General features: G+C 35.7%; 1 protein-coding gene across 5 annotated transcripts in view; it reads left to right on the forward strand.

The window, feature by feature from the left end:
- Fas3 (fasciclin 3) overlaps positions 1 to 17,558 on the forward strand; it is a 295,108-nt gene that overhangs the window by 112,072 nt on the left and 165,478 nt on the right. The window lies entirely within an intron of this gene.

Here is a 17,558-nt window from a genome sequence, read left to right on the forward strand (position 1 = left end):
CCCGAGCGCTGTGTCTATGCTTTACGCCTAATACCCAAAAATAGTTTGCACTCTTGGGAGATCACCGACCGCGACGACTTATGAGTCGCACGTAATCCCGCGGAAAAACCCTCGACGGATAAATGACTGCGTAACATTCATTCGGGAGCGTCGTAAAAATGTAAACTGACGTTATTTATGCGACACACGTGGCACGTGTTGTGTGCAGCCAGTAGTGCCGGCGCCGACGTTGACCTCGTTTTAACGGGAGACTACTTCCGCTTGCTGTGCGACCGGCGCATTTTTTGTCTCCCGGTGTGGCATTTTTTAAATTTTTCGGATGAAAATGGGATAAGGGAGATCGACAATTCTTCACGTTTTTGTCCTTTCATCTTGGGTAGAAAAAAAGAAAAATTATGATGTGTAATCCGACTTGTAAAAAGGATCCTATAAAACGATATAGGATAAACTTTACAGCAAAGTAAAAATTATTGTCAGATGTCAAAAATATGTTTAGATAAACCGAAAATCAGAATATAAAGATCTCGACTTTGCAGGTCTTTTTCCGAGACTCACGCATAAAAGATTTCGATAATTTTGCATACCGAAAGAATAAAATTTTATGCGCTAAAACTTAGCCAACATCTTTCGATATCTTCTGCATATTTATCGCGAAATAAAAAACATGTAGACGTCGATAGATTGTAAATAATTGTAACGCGCGCGAGATGTTATTCCCACGCATTTCGTAGAATTAGGTAACGATAATATCGCTTCACCATAATATGCGGATATTCACGCTACAGATGATGCCCTTTCCATTACGATGTTTCATCGTAAAATCAGTATATCCCGTACATTTGCGCTTTCAATGCGGATACGTTAGAGTTTCAGTACGCGGTGCAATTCGGTATTATGTTTGCCACACAGGGAGATAGTTTTATGAGCCCACGCTATACGAAAAGACGTTTCGTTTTCGGAAGGAACCGTCACCGTCTTTGCGTCATAAAAATGGAACGATCGCGGCTTACGATTTGTATCTCGGCATCGACCTACAGCGATGATGAAAGTTTATCCCGAACTTTCGCCGGACAACATATTTGAACTGAAGCTAGTGCTTTTGATGAAATTGAATGTCGAAAAGAATTTTTCCCCCGCTTAGTCGGCCAATTGCGTATAGAGTTGATGCAACGAGGAGGAACAGAGGGTATCTCGAATGCGTTTTCTGATACGCACGATGCTGTTGTTTGCCGCGAGGTTCGTTCAAAAATAGATTCCAAATGAAAAAAAAATTCCAGTAGAAATCAATCAAAAATATTCCACAAATTTGCTTGTCGTGAAAAATTGTTCAGATTGATTCAAATCCAATTCCAAGTAGAAAAATGTATTTCTTACTTTATTGTATAACATTATTATTTAAATATTACATTATTTAATATTATATTATTATTTAAGATTATATGGAAACCAAATGTTAAAATTAAATTTAAGTGAGATTTTTGCAGCGGATCTTATAGAAGAAAAATTTAAATTAAATCTAACATTTATATAGAAATAAAAAGTTGTCTTTCTATTATATCACTAATAACTTTTGCTAATAATACGATAAATTTATTAAGTTGGTGTAAAAAGTTTGTTATTTGTAAATATTATATAAAATTGAAAACAAAATTACAGCAAAGTCGAAGCACAATTATCGCGTGCGCAATATTTAATTTGAATATTTCTTTCTTACATAGAAAAAAGAAATTTTGTAATTATCTTAATTAAAATAGAGAACTTAAAAGAAAACGGAAATATAAACCTAGTTTACATTAACTCAATATAAATCGTCGAAATTGTGATAAAAATGTTGGAAATCTTTAGCGAAAATATACTAAACTCAACGAGCTAAATGCACGCTTTCGGAAAAGTTCTGTGCCAAGAGGGAGATCAGTCGGATAAGTGGCCCCTAAACCGGGGTATACGCCGGAATCCCACAAGCACTCGCAGAGAGGCAAACATCAGTGAGTCGTACGCGAGTTTGGTTCGTTCGCTCTCTCCTCTTTACTCCTCTGTTGGATTTTCGGCGGGTCCCTCCCGATTCGGTCCATTTTGTTGACACTCGCCGGAACTCTAAACAGCTTCCGGCGGAAGTTTTCCCGCAGCCTCCGCGGGCGGAGCAGGGTGGATCCCGAAACACCCTTTTGGTGGATATTTAAGCCGCCGCGCGGAAAGAGCGCGAAAGAATCGCGCGCCAACGCACACCCTTCCTGTAACTCTCGGGATTTCCCCTTAATCTTGCTCGGCCATGCATTCGGAATTACCCACGGCCGGCGTGTGTATGTTAGCGATAAATCTATCACCCTGGACAAATCTTCCGCTCTCGTAATTCAGCGGGGCGCGAATACACGCGACGAAACGTCACTACGAACAAACGGAAGAAGGGTACTAATGTAGATATTACATGTTTTGACACTTGACAGCATGCATAAATTCTCTTCTAAAATAAAATCTTTACATTATAGCTGGGTGTATATATATATATATTAATTTTATATAATTTATAAAAATATAAATATAAAAGGTTTAAGAGAAGAAATTATATATATAACGTATTAATGATAAATTTAATAATAATATATATGATAACCGAGATTTTGACTCTTATCATCTGTTTTGTTGGTTGAATATTTAAGAATCTTTTAATGTTTAAAAAAATATTTTTACAACATATTTTTTTCATAACAATGAAAAGTGTGTGACAGTTTATTCAGATAGATTGAATAAACAGTAATTGATTTAATGTAAAACTGGATAAATATTTCGTAGTATGCATGTGTCGTAATTTTTAACAAACTGTCGAGAATAAAAGATAAAAATAATTTTTTCGTCGCGAGATATCAGTGAAATATGCGAGCTGACTAAGGATTAACGAGCATTTTATTTATTTATTATGGGAGAGAATCTATATAGATGAGCCATATTTTTTTATCAATTGTATACATTGTCATGTAAATTTGATTTTTTCTCGACACGCGAAATATGTTTTTGTTTGGAACATGATGATATATTTTTATTATTAAAACTCAATTTTTATGCTAATATAATATATAAACATAATTACAAATAATTATATCTTAAAATATTAAATCTAAAAACTAAATTAATTTTGCCAAGATGTAAGATAGAAAGTTTTTCACTTACAATTAATACTATTACTTATTCCATTTATTTGACATGAATTGCTGCAGCATCGCTTGATTCAGCTGCTTGTGAAGTTTCTTTGAAAATTAAATCAAAACGGTATAAAATATATTTATGTCGCGTAAGATTTTATTAAGTAGGTCGTTGGTATGTGTATTCGCATTTGCTCGCTCTTTATTGCATCCACGCGTGTGATAAATCTGTCAACTTACGCGAAAGTTCAGGTCGTAACTTAGGAACAACTTTGCGGTCCACAAAGGTAGAATAGCCGGGACAAGACGAGGTGGACGAAAGTTCAGGGATCTCATGCAAATTTCATCTTCTTCAGCTAATAAAATACATCCTTATCTCTGTAAGTTTAAAGTGCATACTTCTCTATATATTGCCGCTCGACAATTTACAAAATTAATTTTCTAATATTCATTTTGTTTATACGATATTATGTAAACTATATTTTAAACTTTATATTTGTCAGAATTTAAACGTATTTTCACAACGATATTATTCTTGCAGCTTTATGATTTATGAACGATCGCAGTCATCGTGAATGTAAGTTTTACCGTCCTTCTGAAGGAGTTGGTGTAATAAAGCAAAGATAAAGAATAGCCCGCAGTTCGATTAACTTCTCGCAATCGTATAAATCCGCGCGATAAATTATTCTGACTTAATAGTTCCGGAGAACTCCCCCCCCCCCCTCCATATAAATTCAGCCTAGCCAAATCGCTGAGGCTCGCGAGAGACCGGAAGCTGTACTTTCCCTCATGCTAATACTCTTCCACTTCCGCCCAATAAAATTCACAAGTATACGATGTCATGGATTCGCCTTAGTTTTTGTAAGAATGCATTATACAACGGATTATACAAGAACGATTTCTAAAACGATTACGAAAGGATGCATTCGAGCATCGATAATTAACTATAGATTTCCGTGAAATGTAAAGTGAAAGAGAGTTTCTTTTTATTCATTTTTCAACAGTAAAATTTCATTTTTATAATTCTAATAGTGTGTTAAAAACTGACAAAAAATAATTGATAAAAGATTGGAAAATATGTGTGTATTGTGAGTATAACTTACTTAAGATGATCCATAATTATAATATAATAAAACTGACATTCTTCGAAACTGACATATCGCGCTATTATTTCGTCGAACACAATTCTTTACGCCTTGTATCCGAGATATACGTATCTATAATACAAAAAGGGGAAACCCGGAAGAAAGATGAATTCTCCAGAGCGGGCAGAGTTGCCTGCTCTCCTCTTTCGTCTAATAAAATTCCAGGGACGTCGGTCGATCGTTGTGCCAGTGTCGCGACACCCACGAAGTGGCGTAGTCCTTGCGCCACTTCGGTCGAGCGCGGATGGTATATGTTTTCCAGCTGTGTAAACAGATTTTATGCGAAGTGTAACCGCGAGATGCGCGAGGAAAATAGTGCCCCTCATTGTCTATTCCAAAAGCCACTTGTGCCTGATGATACTCCTTTCTTTATCTGATTTCTCGAGATAGTCTTTATTTTTCTTCAAAGATGTGATGAGGCATTGTCTTTTTATTATAAAGATTATTTCTTCAATCAAAATGTTGCAATTGAAAATATATCAAATTTATTGTACGACAAATGATATAAATTTGAAGAATAAAAAATATAAAAGTATAATATACATCTCATATATGTAGAAGTGAAATTACAGATTTTACGATTAGACTAGAGATTTTCATCGGAATATTAATAGTTAAATCATTTAATTGCGTATCTAAATATTTGAACGAGAGAATTTATTCGACCATCTATCATCTTTATCGTTTATATAAATGGTCGATTAATTCCCTCGATCAAACAAACAATACCGGAGAGTGCTTTGATGCATATTAAATCCTGGTTATTATAGCAGTCAATCCATCATACAACGATGTTCACATTAATGAAATTGATAATCTAATGTCTCAATAACAAAGGATAATTATATAGAATTTAAAAAAACAAAAGTAATTTTAATCACTCAGTTTTAAAACTGATAATTTTCAGACAAAAAGTACAGAAAAAAATGACAATTGTTTGAAAGATCAGATTCTCAATTAGCATATAAATAAGTATGCAAATGATGTCGTAATATGTAAAATTAAACAATTGTAAATAAATATATATTCATGTTTGTTAATGGGTTCAAAAAAAAAAAACAAAATGAAACAACATTTGCTTTTATGTGGATATATTACTGTAATGATAATGCGAGAGGAAGCGCGAAAAGGATCGCGAGAGTTGTAGCTATAATTGTTTACCTTCGATATTATCCTTCTGCTGAATTCCCAACGCGATTTTCAATCGGCCGAGGGATGGAAATACAGTGGCCGCGTGAGTAATTACAGGCGGCGGAGAGAGGAAAGGGGCTCGCTGCCATGGTAATGGTGGGGCCAGGAGATGCGTCACGGCTGGTTCACCGGTAGTGCGTGCCACGCAACGCTTACCGCGGTAATCATACATGCGTAACGCGAGACCGCGGAGCTCATATATCGTCCAGTTATTACCGCCCGTGTGTGCGATTGCATTGCTGCACGTGCTGCGGATGCAACTGTGTCGCATCAGGGTCGTAACTGTCGTGTAGCGAGGGTGCAGTAGCATGAATACGGTGGATTTTTTTTTCCTTTTATTCTTAAATGGAAAGGAAGGAAGAAAACGCCCGCTATACGGGTCGAATGTCGTAATTTCAATCCTTATTAGATTACGGATAGAGACTGGATAAAGAGATAAAAACGAGAAGCTCGATTTACATTGAAAGCCCCGGTACCGTTGGCGATCGTGCGTGGGTCGTTCTTATTTTTGAGCTCATATCGTATTCATAACATATATTTTATTATATGTGCGCGACGTTTTGTGAAACAGCTCTTTCGATTGCGCGATTTCATGCACGCGAATATGCAAAGTCTCGTGTTATCGGATTTATGACGGAACGTAGAAAAAAGTAGCGTGCGAAAAAAGACTTGCCGTGATAAACAAACAGATGAAAAAGAATAAAACACAACTGGGTCATTTCTGGGATATCTTTTTTAGAGACGCGATTTGTACGCTCTACGTGCCGTGATCCAAATAAAAATCATTTCATCAGAGGTCTTTAACTTTATCCACTTTTTATCTTCTTTATAATTTTTTGTTATGTCATCGATTAAATGATTGGTTAATGATTGCTTTGTTGTTATATTTTTTATTGCAATTATGTCTGATCATCATTAATTATTGAACGTACACACACACATTCTATTATAATAACGCGTAGAAGACCATTATAGTATTAAATTATCATTAATTATTGCACGTGCGTATATCCTATTATAATAACGAAAATGTATAGAAGAAGAGACCATTATAGTATTAAATTATTGTCATAATAAATACAATAATGTATAATAAATAAAATTACTTTGACGAGATAGGGCCTTTGACTGAAGTGTTCCTATACACAATAGATATGTATTTCATCACGAATTTAAAACATTCGTGCAAAAGTAAATTCATGATAAAAATCTATACGCATGCAGTTAGCATCCGTGTTGTAAAATCATGTTCCGCGTACTTTATTTCTCTGCTTTATCCGTGCGTTTACGAGCACTTTTATGATTTTAAAATTTCAGATCTCTCCGACAATGACGCGTGTCCACTTAAAACGGAGAAATATGTCATTCGGAGTTCTTTCGTCGTTCGCGAAAAACGGGAGAAATGAAAACGATGTATGCGAGTTAATGCTCGATTAAATTTTCGTCGAAACATTATTTGCTGTTTTTTTTTTAGTGAAGCTTTTCGAGTTTGTGATTTTTTATTTTGAGAAAAAATTGTGAGAATTTTATTTTATGTAAGAACTTGTTTTATATATATATATATATATATATATAAGACACTTATGACAAGTTGTATATGATAATATATGCGCGAGAGAAACTTGCTATATGATATCCTCCTATCCTCGCGCAGTTATTATTTGAAAGCATAAAAACGTGTAGTATATGAAACAGTTATTCTAGACGATGACTCTCGAGGAGCTTCAGAAAGTAACACGAGCTACGTGTATTATTTCAATAAAGGCACATAGATTCGTGTGCCGTGTACTCGACCAGGTGATTTCGCATATATCTACCTCCCGAAGGGTTGATACGGTGAATTCCAAAACAGTCGACGTGCTGAAAATAAACGCGGGAGCGCTTTCATTCAAAACAAGGGACGTCCGTGATCAAATCTAGTACGTAGCTTTTCGCTTGCGCATCATTATTTATAAACGACGATATAAGCATATCGACGAAATCGATATTCTTTTGAGACAGAATTTTTTAGACTTATGGATTTTATATTAAAAATTCGGAAAAAACTTTTGCAAACACAATAAACGTATAAAAATTATAAATATAAGATATAAAAAAATTGTGCATTTTATAATATTTATTACAAAACTATGAGATTTTCAGAGAAAAAATTCGAGTCATTTTAATACTTTATATTTGATATTTTAACGAGGGGGATTATGTGAGATAATAATAGTAGTGTATGTAGTATTTTAATATGCTGAAGTCTTATATGATTGAACGTTATACAATACGATGATACGGTTTAACTTCCGCTTCCATCGTTGTGCCTTAGTACGATTCAGGAAATTCACCGCCAAATTCAAGTGGACTTCACATTCGACGATTTACGGCAGTTCTCGGGCACATCTTTTCTCTCTGCCCAACTTCGCGCGCGCACTATTCCTTTCGCTCTTGCCTCTTTTCTTTATCGGATAAAAGGCATTAGAGAGCCGCTCTCTTGCGAGGTGCAACCCATAAAAGATAATATATTTTGCGCGATTCGGGTATGCCCCGGGTCAATTCTCTCGAGAGGAAATCTGGGCGAGAAGTCAGGTTGATGCAGATCGCCTCGGAAATTTATATCGGTTCGACAAATTATAACGAGAAACTTGGCATTTGTAGATGTGGAGAGAAGACTTAGATAATATTATCTAACGGAAGAATCGCGATTTATATTCGACTTAATAAAAAGCTCATTTAAAATATCTCTTCCAGGATATTTGAAAGTTAATGTCCAGTGTTACCAGAACTTTAATCTCCTCTTTTATTTTTATAGAAGTAATATAATAGATTCTCTAAACATATGTTCAGAGAGACGTTTTTTCAAATTCACAAAGTAGTTTTATATTATTTAATGAGAGCAAGCAATATAATATTTGTATTACATTTTTATAATTCTTCTGATTGTCTGAATGATGAATCTTGGTAATTTTGTAAAATAATTATAAAATATTTCTCTCTTTCTCTAATTTTCCTCAAATCGTGGAAAAAGCAAGGGAGTTTTAATGATGTTGGAAGGATAAGTGATTACGTGTGCCTTCCACTTTGATTAAATCACGATAGACTCCGTGAGTGTGGTATCGCGTAACCATCGCCAAACTTGCTACGAAACTACACCATGCTCGAGATCTATTTGTTCCCGATCCTTGAGATAGCGAGCAAACGTGGAATCCTCTTACTACGTGATTCATCGATGAAGCCGCGATCCTAGATCCTGCTCCCGTTGAAATTCAAGTCGGCGTGTTGCGCCCGTCGATCTGTTTTGCGATTCTTTTAAAATCAAATACGAGAGAATTTCAACAAGAATTTTGCGCGTATTTTAAAGTGTAATGAAAGAAAGTTTTTCTATATCAAACGAAAGTATGACAAATGTTTGAAGTTTTTTGAATAAATTAGTTATATATATTTATATTAGCAACCCGCGCCAATATATATATTGTATTATACATGGATTTATATGATTAAAATAATTGCAACGTTGAAAATAGAAAACTTTAATTCTTTAATTACGGTATAACAATGTAATGTACAAACGTGTATAAAATCGCAAAGTGCGCTTCCTACTCATCGACATTAAAGTATGTATTTCCGATAAAGCGAGATGTATGCGTATGGAGGATCTCTACGAGTCGTCTTTGAATTCAAACTAGCGTTTAGTCTGCATCTCGCATTATCGGCAAAGTCAGCCTTAAATCACGGTTAATGCTCGAGATAACGAGCGAATAAGATAAACTCTCCGTACGTGATTTTCTGATAAACGCATTTGACTAGTAGCGGCCGCCTAGGCAAAGCGCGGTGTGAGAATTCCGTTTGGAATAAGGGAGAAGTAAGAGAAGTACCGCTCAAAGGACGCGAGAGAAGAACGGTGGCGCGTGTTCGCGAGGAGAGGGCGCAAACTTTGGCGCCGGAGATTCAAAGACAGCGAGCAAGCTCCGAAAGAGGGATAAATCTAAGGGAAAGGGCGGAGCCGAACCAGTCTGAATCCTAATTACGACGACCCAGAGGCGCGTTAGACGTGACCCAGGACTAAACTTGGTTCTAAGGAGCGAGGCTAAGAGCCGAGCGATGGCTGGGGAAGAAAGAGTGAGGGAGGGAGGGAGGGAGAGGGTTGAAGGGCAGGGCGAAATAGTTTAGCCGGGGACGGCTAGGAGGTTAAATGTTGCCGCTAGCAAAAGGAACCGTCGGATCTGCCAGAGAGGATTTCAAGAGTATGCGTCCATCTCGTCCTCGGAAGCGTCCTTCCTCTCCCCCCCCCCCACGCCCACTCCCCGGGTAGCGTTCCGGTTCGTGGTAGAATTAACGCCTTAGTCTGATGGTCTTACTCTCAGCCGGCCGACTTCTAATGCGATCCGGAAACTTTCAGCTTGCTTATTCCGCCGCAGTGTGAAAGGCGCGCGACAGCGACTCGCTACCGCAGCTTCGAAAGCCTTCATGCTTGTAAAACTATATCTTACCTACGTAAACGTACACTCATTTCGTCTGTTTTACTTTAGCATGGGCAACGAGTGTAGGGAAGGAGAAACTGCGCGGATCAGCTACGTCAAAAGTTAAGAAATACATTTCGAGATTTATGAATTTACACAAAGCACTTTTAGCATCTTTTAAAATATAAAATTAACAATTAATTAAGAATTTCTGGGTTAAAGTAAAGATTTAATTATCCTGTAGAATATAATTTGATCTCAAAATCATAAATATTATCTTACATCGGACTAAACTCTCTTTTTTTTTTTTTTTTTTTTTTTTTTTTTTACAGACTGAACCATGAAAATTTTATAACGGCTATACACGAAAAATTCATAAAAATAATTTAAATTTTACAAGGCAAATCTTTACTTAACTCACAAATTAATTTCATATTTTAAAAGGCTAAAAATGCTTTGCGCAATGTCAAATTCATGAAATTTATTAGATTTATTAACTCTTGACATAGTTGATTCGTTCAATTCTTCTTAATCTCACTTTGAAATTTAATAAGCTATCTTTGTCTCGTCATTAATGTTACTTTTGTCATTACCTTATTATTTTCATATGAATGTCTTTTCTTTTTTCTGCTTTCTAAACTTATTATTAGATCGCGCATTGAAATCCGCGCGAAAGATCTCTCGGAGGGGACCTTGAAATTTGAGGCGCGAGTAGGTTCTGCCGTAAAGCTACATGAAATTAGCATCCTTATTTAATACCACAGTAGATAGCCGCTGGGTCAGGTTTCTGACATACCGCCGAAGGCTCGTGCATGATCTTTGCACTCGAGTGAGTGCACGAAGTAAAGTACCAGGCACGTCTATTCACCTTATCCACTAAGGACCTCTCTCTTCGAACATGATCTTAATTTAGGCACGATTTCCAGTGAAGCGTAACGCAGACACGTTCGCCGGTAAATGTATATAATATTTTCGTTTAATACTACATCGTTTTACCAAATAATTATATCGGATGTATCGTCCATGAAATGTTTCTCGAAGATTGTACGCTATTTATGATTAGTTCGCGCGCAATAATTATTTTCCTTCTGTAATGTCTTGATTGTGTTTTTATACATTTTATATTATGTACAGTGTTTTTTTTAACATGAATTTTTTTTGATTTTCCATGAATTATTGGAAAACTGAAATATATATTTTTTAATAAAAATGTTGAAATATTTCCATTTTCATAAGCTATCGAAAAGCAAAGTTTAAACTATAAAAATAACATATAAAAATTATTTAAACTTTTGGGCCTAGAAAATAACATTTTACTATGAAATATGTCAATTTTTAACTCAGTATATAAATAACTTTGAAAATAATATATTTTAATGTATGAAATTGTGAAAATTCTTGATTCTATATATTTTCTAGTTATCTTTAAATTTTTATTTGCATATTAAATAAAATGAGATTGTTATCTCAAGTTATGTTTGACATTTAAATGACATTAAATTAATTTTCTTATATATTTTTTGTCTAATTTTTTTTTAAAGCAAATAATTATATGGAAATTTCTCTGTAGACTTTGTACTCTTATAATGATATACGAATATTATGCGTGCGCAAAAAGTGAGATAATTGTGGATCGGCTCGTTGGACGCCACCGCAAATCTTGACGCATCTTTATTATTATGATATTATAATTAACACAGCCTAGAGAATTTAAAAGTATGGTATGTAACTTGTTCTCATTAGTGACAGAGCTTTTTCTGTGACCCGAGCTCGTTGCGGGCCGCGACGGTTTGTTCTCGGCAAATACCAGCTCGTGCGTTCAGTAAAATAATAGAGTTGCTAATACTATCGTCTTTGAAGCTTATACGAAGGCTCGGCACGGTGGTGCCACACGCGCGATAATTTAAATCGAGTTGCCCACCACCCACTCGCGCACGCATGCATACGTACGCACACATTCGCGTGTATACGTGTCTTTAAAAACGATAATAACCGTCGTACGCTATTCGAAGACTCCGGTGTTTTGCGGTGAATTTCACTTGGTGGTAATAGGATCACGTGAAGATAAACTCCAGGATTAGGGGATTATCGAGTAACCTGCATGCGTGCGGGCAGCCTTAATAGTATGCTAATTTGGTGCTAATTCTGAAGGGAAACAGCTAATAACTCAACGGCGTGCTAACCACGAAGATTCCACCACCGGTACCGATATAATTCCGCTAAAACTTGCGCCTGTCCCTTAGCACGAATCTGGAACGGTAACATATGTTATCCCTCCCACGATATCTGCCAAGGCAGCGAGCTCACCGTACGCGATCGTTTGCCGAAAGCGCGTTTCCGGCAGTCGCATCGAATGGATAAAGTTTCAGAGCTACTAATTGAATTACGATTTGTGCGTGTTACGTCATTGTCGCCATTGTCGCGCGAACTTGCGATTATAATAACATCGCAAATTGAGATGCAGTATGGATGCAGCGCTGTTGTAACTTTGCTTAATGTTCGGGGATGGTATAATCAAAACAGACACACACATATGACAGGGAAAGTTATGTATAGTACGACATCGACATATGGGACACACACATATGTTACGTTACGTTTGAGGAGTTTGTACTCTAGTCTCATATTCAGCATTAAACCTAATTATCTAATTTTGATCTTATTTGTCTAATATATTAATAGAATTGGAGAAATTTCTGTCTATTATTATTATTATATTATTATGCTCTAATTCATTTTATTCTCATAAAAATTTTATGAAATTATAGTTTTAATTTATTTAATATTAAAATTATATTATTAATGATAAGATTATATATTTTTCTCGGTATTACTTTGATCTGATAATCACAAGAAAAATGACGTTTGACGCGGGCCACAAATGTGGTACAGTTATCAAGGTGCCGACACAAAGTAACGAAGCAAAATACTCTCGCTTAAGTATGCTACGTATCACATTTACCGCGATAAGAAAGGAAAACGTCGTGTTCGGAACCGCGGACATCCGTTTAATCTGCAATCTGCGGATCGGCTTTACCGGCAATAGTTTCACACTTTAGGGATTTCGGTATGCAAATGCCGGCGAAGAAACACGCGCGGTATATCAGAGCCTGGCCATTCGCCAGCTACTATCCCTCGCAGCCGCTGGCTACCTATTGCGACCTATGTTGGCGACGTGTTAGCGAAGCGTATTGCATATTGCAACGAGGATCGAACCATGAAAAGCACGCCGAAAGGCGAAACGAAAACTCGTGGAAAATACCACCAGCGTATCTTCTCACAGACGTTTCCCAAAAATATTATTTTGGTTTGATTTGTAAGTTTATTTTTAGATAATAAGAATGTAATTTTATAATAAATAATTTTAGCGTGACGTAGTTTTATAAAGTAATAAGGGTATAATATATATTCTGACAAAATTCTTTCTTTAAATTTGAATAAATTGTATTTAAATAATCATGTGATATATCGCTCGAAATAATTTCTTTTTCTAATTACATAATTACATAATTACGTAAACAAAGTAAATTATTACTAAATCTGTTTAATTTTTGATATATATTTATTTGTATTTTTTAAAGCTACATTTATCGAATTAGATTGTATTATTAACATAATAGAAACATTCCGGAAATATCCGGTTATATTTACCTTCAATTATAGATAAGGCGAAAATTGAATGATGCATCAAGAGAGTGAAGACTTCCCTATGGAAAATTAGACGGAACTTCTTAGAGATTGCATCGACCGCACTTGCGTGAAGGATGTTAAGCGCATCAAGCGCGAAATATCTAACGGTTCATGCTTTTAGCTTAACGCTGTGTAATTATCATAGTTTCACAATACGTTACACGGCGATGATAAGAATCGGAATATCGCCGGCAACATGCCGCGCGATAATACGTTCAACACGAGTTGAAATTCAAGAATCGCCTGTGGCTTTCAAAATAGAATATGCACAGCTGCGTGCGAGGAATTGAATATTAATACGAGGTTTTTAACCTCGTAAAAATGACAGTTTAAAAAAAAAATATGATAAAGATTTATGTGAGATATAATATTATATAATCGCGCGATAAGTACCAGATATAAACGTTGTTTTTCCTTTTAAAGTATAAATATCAATATTACATTAACGATCTTATATAAAATATATGTTTCTTTGAAATATGCTTGTATTAAAGTTTGTATAATGTTTTCTGTTGTAGGTAAGTCGAAAATATTGCTGCACGAAGGAAAAAGTGCAGAGAAAATACATGTAATTACCTTCGATCTGCAAGTAAGAAACGCCGACGACGGTGAGTGATGGTAGAAAATATTTGTAAATTATAGTAGTTTACCTACAGCAAACATACACAGACACACTGAGATTATCTTAAATATTTTTTAAGAAAAATTACGATGTTATTATGACAATACGCTGTAAAATTTAAATTAATTTAGAACGAAATAGACTTACATTTGACATTTTCACGTATTCCGAGTAAACGGATACGCTTTTGGCGCCAGCAGACTGTCATTGGTCCTGAAATCGATATAGAGAAGGTCACAGAACTCGCGTAATTTTCTTGGTCGACACGGTATTGTGAATTATCTCCTTTAATATTTTGTGAGATCGATTCCATACTACTACGTCCAAATGGTAATTTCGAGTAGCTATAGTCACTAGTATGATGATTCACGACTATTACAGACCACGCGGTAATAAATCAGGTAAATGTTGTACAAATTGAAATAAATATTGAATATATAATATATCGATTTTTCATTCGACGATTAACGGGAAGATAAGTAAAAATAAAGATCTCCATGTCAATTATCGAGCAATCTTAATCATGGCTTGTCTGCCTGCACTTTATTCACTAGACGGCTCCTCGCTGATATAATGGAACTATATTATTCATTTTTGCGGTAATGGAAGAGATAATTACCGGTGACACGAGACAAGTTCGCTGGCCTGAAACGAAAAAAGGGGTTCGATCGTGTAACACAGGAAGCAGGAAGATTGTTAGAGGGTTATAAAAAGAGAGATACGGCCGTGCGCGTAAAGTTTAAGCCACAAAAAGAAGCCAATTTTCACGCAGCGGCGCGATAGGCATAGCACGGTGGATTTTTAATCGTTACGTGCACGTTAGACTCATTTAGAAGGGGCACATTCGCATATAGATCTATCGCAAGCTTTCGCATTCCATTAAAGGATAATACTGAATGGCGTGAAACGAACGGCTGTGCCGCCCATGGTAATTTCCTAATAGCATCGTTTAATCGAAATTCGCAGGAATATTATGCTATGAAGAAGAATCACAATTTCCTTCTTTTTATTTTTTTAAAGCTCGCAATTTCTCTCTTTCTGTTGGCTGTTCACTTCGTAGCGGTAAACGTGATTTGATAGCGGTGAATAATAACGCAGTTTTATTTAATTTATTGCGACGTGTTTTATACGTGAAAAATGTAGCGACATATATGATTTACATTGATGGGAAAATCGGAGCGCCGAATTTTTTTCAAATTATTCTCGGACCAGAGGTCATTTTCACCTTAGCGGGCATTCAGTCTCCACCGCAAAATCCAATCTTTTATTCCGGTACGTAAATTAAATTTGCAGAAGATCACAATATTACTATTAAGTCAAGCGCAATACGTTAGATTTCTGTGAAATGAAATCCACGGGAAATTTTTGATAAATTTATTTTACTGAATTAAAAAATTGTTTATTTTTCAATAGACTTTTTCATTGCGTGTATGATAAATTTTAAATAATGATTTTGTGTGTGAAAATATTACAGATTATAAAGGATTTTCATTAATTTTGCTTTTGATTATCAAACTTTTTTTTTTCGTAAAACTTATTACAGCTGTTTTGTGTTAATTTTGTAAATATTTTTGCGTGAATCACTGTGAAAATAAATCTCGGAGACTCAAGTTGCAAGAAGACCAAGCCGATGTTAATTCTGCACAGTATCACATTAACATCAAACTTTTGCGACGCACGAGGATGTCTTTAGCAAAACTTATAATAATAACAACAATAATAATTATTATTATTATTATTACATCAACAGCAATGTCTGCCTCCGAGGATTTGACGTTTGCGAAACAGTCGAGCCGGTTAAAACCGGTGAACAACAACGACGGTCGCTTCGTAACGAGTTGTTTTAAAGTTTCTCGATGAGAGAGCAAATCGTTCGCGCGCGCTGTTTGGACAAAACGAACCGAAAGAGAGAGAGAGAGAGCTTTTCTTTGTTAAATTCAACTCTCGATACATTTATTCAAAAAAGTAAAATAAGTTCTAGCGATCATTTACTTAATATAAATTTACTTAATACTGTAGATGCAAAGAGAAAGGACAAAAAGAGAAAGAGAAAGAAAGAGATGATTTTGAACTGCAGACTTTATGTACTTATTGTCAATTGAGAGTTGTCACTATCGAATATAAGATATTTATTTGTTAAGCAAAGATAATTAAGAGAAAATATTTTACGTAACGTGAATCTCATTACAGTTTGAGCGTTCTAATTTTATTAATATTATTAATTGTAATAACGTGCAGTCTTCCTTCTTTTGTGATGAATATTCGTGCAACGACAAAGCTAGACTAACAAAGTATAAAGTTGGAGCGGCGCAATATCTACGTAAAGAATTCAGGAATTGGGACAATCAAAATCTGTCGGCATCAGAACGAAATGCGGAATGCTTTCGAATGCGAGAGTAGTCGACTTCGAAATGAGATGTGCCGACGTACGGAAAACTTTCCTGCTCCGCTCAACATAAAATTGGATTGTATTTCAAGTATGTCAACGCTCCGGGAAGCCCTGCGATCCCGCTATAATAGAATACCGCTCCATTTATAATCGAGTTCGTTTGCTATAGCTATAGTTTGTACAGCTTTATTTGTCCGCTGACGATCAACGGATTTGCGTATCGATTCGTGAGAATCGAATTTTATATATATATATCTATATAATACTTATAATCTCTTTTTATCTTGCATCGATCGGTAATTTCTGAATCATTGAGAAAAGAAATGCCACATTCATTTTAGTTTTAATATATTCTCATTTATTTTTGACAGCTGAAAAAAAATAAGATAAAAATGTTGTGTATCATTTCTGAATAATTATATGTATTGAAGGAGGAAGCGGCTTGTTTTTTTTTTTTTTTTTTTTTTCGCGTTTATAATTTTACAGCAGTTAGGTCTAATCCAATCCTGTTCGATGATTCTTCTTAAAATCAACTGTAATTGGTTAATTTCTAAAGAAACAAGAAGCAAAGTATATTAGTATATTAGGCTTTAAGACAATACACACTCGAATTATATGCAATTTCGAAGTCTGACACGTAGGTGTCAAAATCTGAGGAATCTAGAGGAATTCGTACGCGCAGAGAAGCCGCAATATTCCGAACGTTCATCAGCTCCAACCGGCCAGAAACGATGCTCGGTAACGTGCCTTGTTAACAACCCCTCCGAAACTGCCGTATCTTAGGGCATCAGACGTTCTCTCTCTCTCTCTCTTTCTCTTTCTCTCTCTCACACTCTCTGTCCTCTTGTTCTTCCCGCGCTAGAAGCACGTAGATATGTATATACCATCGCCGCCGAGTTCGTCGTTATAACGGCCCTGTCTCGAAACTACCTGTCTCGC

Source organism: Anoplolepis gracilipes, chromosome 11, assembly GCF_047496725.1.
Source record: "Anoplolepis gracilipes chromosome 11, ASM4749672v1, whole genome shotgun sequence".
Classification (NCBI taxonomy): Eukaryota; Metazoa; Arthropoda; class Insecta; order Hymenoptera; family Formicidae; genus Anoplolepis; species Anoplolepis gracilipes.